The following is a 5,701-nucleotide window of genomic DNA, read 5'->3' as shown; positions in this document are numbered from 1 at the left end:
GATCTATCCAGTGAAGTCAGTGGGGTGTTAAAGTCTCCTACTATGACTGTATTGTTGTTGAGTTCTCCCTCTCTCCCTTAAGTCCTCTAGAAGTATATATATATAGGTGCTCCTGTGTTGGGTGCACATGTTTACAAAGGTTATATCCTCTTGTTGGATCCCTTTAATATTATGTAGTGACCTTTGCTGTCTCTTGTGATGGCCTTCATTTTAAAATCTGTTTTGTTAGATAGGAGTATTGCTACTCCAGCTTTGTTTATCATTTCCATTTTCCTGTAAACTCTTTTTCCATGATGTAGAGAGCGCTTGGAAGAGCACCTGAGGGAGGGTCGTTGGCTCAGTCCAGCGGCATCGGCAAAGCCATCTCCTGGAAAACATACCTTCTCAAAAGGCACGAATGCTGTCAGTCCTAACCTATAGCTCAGGTGCCGGGGGGTGGGTGTCATTATCTAAGTTCAGCCAGGCGCCAGGGGCAGATGCAATTATCAGAGTCCAGTTAGGCCTGATGATTACAAAAAAGCCACAAGGATGAAGAATTGCAGGCCGGAGATTCTGACAACCTTCGTCAACACCAGCTTGGCCTCTGCTGCTCCCAGTGGTTGTCACCATGAATCAGGACCTGCGCTGGGAGCGGGCCTCCGCCAGCTTCAACCCGAGCTGCTCACACACATCCTGGACGGCAGCCCGGAGAACACCTGGTGACACTGAGGGATCGAGAACCTGATTCTGAATGACCCAGACTTCAAGCATGAGGACTTGAACTTCCTCACTTGCAGCCAGTGGTACGAGGTGGCTGTTAGGAAGAGTGACACCTTGGTGAAGAAGATGAGGGAGTTTGGCATCTCAGACCCTGGTGAAATTATGTGGTTTAAAAACTTTGTGCACCCAGGGCCTTCGCCTCTGGATCTCCACTTGGGCATGTTCCTGCCCACCTTGCTTCACCAGGCGACTGTGGAGCAGCAGGAGCGCTTCTTCATGCCCGCCTGGAACCTGGAGGTCATTGCACTTATGCCCAGGCAGAGATGGGCCATGGGACTCATCTGTGAGGCTTGGAAACCACAGCCACATATGACCCTGAAACCCAGGAGTTTATTCTCAATAGTCCTACTGTGACCTCCATCAAGTGGTGGCCTGGTGAACTTGGAAAGACTTCAAATCATGTGATAGTACTAGCCCAGCTCTACACCCAAGGGAAATGCTATGGATTACATGCCTTCATTGTACCTATTCGTGAAATTGGAACCCACAAGCCTTTGCCAGGGATCACGGTTGGCGACATTGGCCCCAAAGTCGGCTATGATGAGATGGATAATGACTACCTGAAGATGGACCATTATTGTATCCCCAGAGAAAACATGCTGATGAAGTACGCCCAGGTGAAGCCTGCTGGCACCCATGTAAAACCCGTGAGTAACAAGCTGACCTACGGGACCATGCTGTCCATCAGGTCCTTCCTCATGGGAGAAGCTGCTCGGAGCCTGGCGAAGGCGTGCACCGTTGCCGTCCGATACAGTGCCGTGAGGCACCTGTTGGAAATCAAGCTGGGTGAACCAGAATCACAGATTTTGGATTTTCAAACCCAGCAATAGAAACTCTTCTCACTGCTGGCCACTGCCTATGCCTTCCATTTTGTAGGCGTCGACATGAAGGAGATCTATCATCGCATTAAAGAAGACATTGGCCAAAGGGGCCTGAGTGAGCTGCCCGAGCTTCATGCCCTCACCGCCGGGCTGAAGGCTTCCACCTCCTGGTGACTAACACCACCATCGAAGCCTGTCGGACGGCCGGTGGCGCGCACGGCTACTGTCACTGCAGCGGCCTCCCAAACATCTACGTCACCTTCACCCCAACCTGCACCTTCGAGGGAGAAAACACCATCACGATGCTGCAGACCGCCCGGTTTCTGATGAAAAGTTATGACCAGGTGCACTCTGGGAAGCTGGTGTGTGGCATGGTGTCCTACTTGACAGACCTGCCCAGTCAGCGGCCGTGTGGCCCACCGTGGTGGACATCAACAGCCCCACAGCCTCACCGAAGCCTATGGGCTCCGGGCGGCCAGATTAGTAGAAATCGCTGCCAAAAACCTTCAAACTGAAGTCACAGAAAAAGCAAGGAGGTCGTGTGGAACCTGACTTCCGTGGACCTCGTGCGAGCTAGTGAGGCGCACTGCCGCTGTGACAGTTAAGCTCTTTCAGAGCAGCTCCTCAAAATTCGAGATAAGTCCATCCAGACCGCCTTGAGGAACCTGTGCCTCTTGTACTCTCTGTACGGGATCAGTCAGAAGGCGGGCACTTTCTTCAGGAGAACATCCTGACAGACTCTCAGATCACCCAGGTGCACCAGCGCATCGAGGAGCTGCTGACCGTGTTCCGCACGGACGCTGTTACGCTCATCGATGCGTTTGATTTCCAGGATGTGTTGCTGGGCTCCGTGCTGGGCCGCTACGACGGCAACGTGTATGAGAACCCGTTTGAGTGGGCCAAGACCTCCCCGCTTAACAAAGCCGAGGTCCATGAATCTTTCTACAAGTACCTGAAGCCACTGCAGTCCAAGCTCTGAGGGTCACGACCTCAGTCCTCCACGTCCCTGCACCTGCCACACAAACCTGCACGGAATCTTGACCCAATGCAGAGAGCTTTGGAGCACATGATAAATTGACCCTTTCCTTGTTATAATGAAGAAAACAATGACCAGCTTTCAGAGATTAAATGAAAAAACAAATGTTTTAAGTGCAATTAACACTGAAAGAGACCCGCTAAGCATTCAGAAAAATGTTTAAGAAATGCAGTATGATTTATCTTTGTAACGCTGCTGATCCCAGGCCATAACTTTTGATAATTCATAGAGTTTAACTACTAAGTAGTTAATTTTTCACTCTTAATTGCTAATCACTGGATAATAGTGTTTTTAAGCAAACATATTTTTGAAGTGGGGTAGCACCCTCTGAGCTTTCCTGCTGAATGTCCCACCCCTCCCACCACGGGCCCTGGCTTAAAAGCAGTTCTGAAGAAAACGGACGGGAGAAATAAACTAATCAGGAAATGCGGTGTGAGTCCGGCTTGACACATTTTCTGTCTGCTTGCCCTTGATTGCTGACGTACTTTCTAATTGTTCACAGTAGCATTTGTCCAACACAAGGATTTCTTTGGCACAGGCCCACTGCGAGGTCATGGTCCGGTGCAATTGGGAATGAATCTTCCATTTGAAGGATCGCTAAATTGTCACTGGAGTAGCACTGCAGCTCCCTTTGTCCCCAACATCTTGGGAAGAGGTAAGTAGTGACGTTATCTCATAGGACCTTTGGCAGTGATGGGACTTCAATCATTGGTGTTTGATCTCCCACCCTCCTCCGCTAAGTTCCTGAAGGTGGTGCTGAAGAAAGGAGAGCGTCACCGTTCCTTCCTGGTGGAGTGAGTGTAGGGAGAGCTCTCGGTCACGGTTACTGTGACTTAGTGGCCATATTCACTGGAAAGCCTGGAACAACCCAGATTTCATATGTGCTGTCATTTTGGCTAAACCATGAACATGCTGGGTTCCAGCACCCAGCACAACAGAAGTAAAAGCATCACTCAGGCTGCCTCTGACGCCCCTGGTAGCACAAAAAAACCCTTCGCGAACCCTGTGTTCTGCTTTTGGATCAGAAAATATAACCATTGGAACTATGGCTGAAGGATAAATGGAAGTTGCATAGAATCTGTTTCTTACTGTACATCTGGTTTTATTTTCAGTATGTTTCTAGGAGTTTTATCTGAACTGCTAAATTGTTCTTTCAACTGAAATCTAATTTACACAATCATTCTATATGTAAAGGGTAAACATGTATCTCTTAAATGAGTTTTATTCTTAAAATCAATGTAAAACAACACATCACTTGATTTTAATTTTTTTAACCTGCTAACGATGTGTGTGAAATCAGTTGTTTCTGCCTCAGGAAGCTGGTTGTCCTAGAACTGTCTTGAGGAAGTGCTGTAGTTCATGGAAATTAATTCCTACCTGGGACCTGACATAAAATCTGTCCCAGTAATCGGAGAATTTTAGGCCCAGCGGGAATGCTTGTCTGTCGACACAAGCCTTACTCTCTCCACCAGGAGGATTAATTGACAATTGTGTTAAGATTGAAGTAAAAAGCACCATGTTCATCTCATTTGAGTATTTCTTGACAGTAGTTCAGATTCTGAGAAATAATATTTAAAACACTGGATATTGACCTGTTAAATACAGAATTGTTTCAAAATCAGTGCTTAAGCACCTTACCCACAGATGAACATCTGTAATCATAATCTGTGTTTGAAACACATGCACCTAATAAAAAACTAAATCTGAAAAAAAAAAGGATGAAGAATTGCAGCTTGATCTTTAAGCATGATTTCACATTATTTCCTTTGTCTTAAACTCTAGTAAAACTTCCTGGTAACATGCTATACATAATAAATGTGCTGCAGTAGCTCTGGGTCACTGTCCATCTGAGAACAGTGTCCCACCTGATCCCAGCTTTACCCACTGTCTCTTTCTTTTTCTCAATCCCCAGTCGCCCCTATTCAGGATTCATTTGCTCTCTAGCTGTGCTAGTCGTGGCTGGAGTACCCCCATACATCCCTTCACTCTCATCCATGCCTTTTGATTGGAGCATTTAATACATTTACACTTTTAGGTTATTATTGAAGTACTTATTTGCCATTTTAATTCTGTATGCCTATGTTTTTCTCTCTCTATATATATAGATATGTATGTATATATATCTTCTCATTATCGCAGTCTGTTTAGCATTTCTTATAGTGTTGACTTGGTGGTGACAAACGCCTTTAGCCCTTGTCTGGGAAGCTCTTAATTTCACCATCTACTTTGAATGATAGCCTTGCTGGATATAGTAATCTTGGTTTCAGATCCTTGCTTTCCATCACCTGAGTACTTCATGCCATTCCCTTCTGGCCTGTAGAGTTTCTTATGAGCAATCAGGCGTCAGCCTTATGGGAGCTCCTTTGTAGGTAACAGTTTACTTTTCTCTTACTACCTTTCAGATTCTCTTTGTCTTTATTTTTAGTCATTTTAATTATGATGTGTCTGGGTGTGGGCCTATTTGTGTTCCTCTTGCTTGAGACTCTCTGTGCCTCCTGAAATTGTGTGATGTTTTCCTCTACCAGGTTAGGTAGATTTTCTGCCATTATTTCTTCAAACACGTTCTCTATCCCTTGATCACTTTCTTCCCCTCCTGGCATGCCTACTACGTGAATATTGTTACATTTCATGTTGTCCCACAGCCCTTAAGCTGCCCTCCTGTTTTTTCATTGCTTTTTTTCTTTTTGATTCTCTGAAAGAGTGCTTTTTTTCTACCCTGTCTCCTAATACACGAATCTGATTCTCAGATTCCCCTAATCTGCTGTGTATTCCTTCCGGGGTGTCCTTTATTAGTGCTATGCCATTCTTTACTTCGTGTTTTTTTTTCATAGTTACTGTATCTTTTCTCATGCTGTTGAGCATCTTTACCATCATTATTCTGAACTCTATATCTCTCTATTACATAAATTTCATATCTACATTTCATTTATCTCTTTCTCATTTACAAGTTGTTTTTTTTTGCCTCTGCCTTTTGGCTGCCTGTTTGGATTTGTGTCTGTGTGTTAGGTGGATCTGTTACAACTCCGTCTCTAGTGTGGGACAATATCAGACGCTGTTTGTGACTGGCCCTGAGTACCCTGTTTGG

At 45.6% G+C, this 5,701-nt stretch overlaps 1 pseudogene; it reads left to right on the top strand.

Moving 5' to 3' along the window:
* Positions 1–260: 260 nt before the first annotated feature.
* LOC102770619 lies at positions 261–4,332 on the top strand (annotated as a pseudogene).
* The last annotated feature ends 1,369 nt before the right edge of the window (positions 4,333–5,701 follow it).

Source organism: Myotis davidii, unplaced genomic scaffold (assembly GCF_000327345.1).
Source record: "Myotis davidii unplaced genomic scaffold, ASM32734v1 scaffold113, whole genome shotgun sequence".
NCBI lineage: Eukaryota > Metazoa > Chordata > Mammalia > Chiroptera > Vespertilionidae > Myotis > Myotis davidii.
This window is presented reverse-complemented; position numbering and strand designations above follow the sequence as displayed.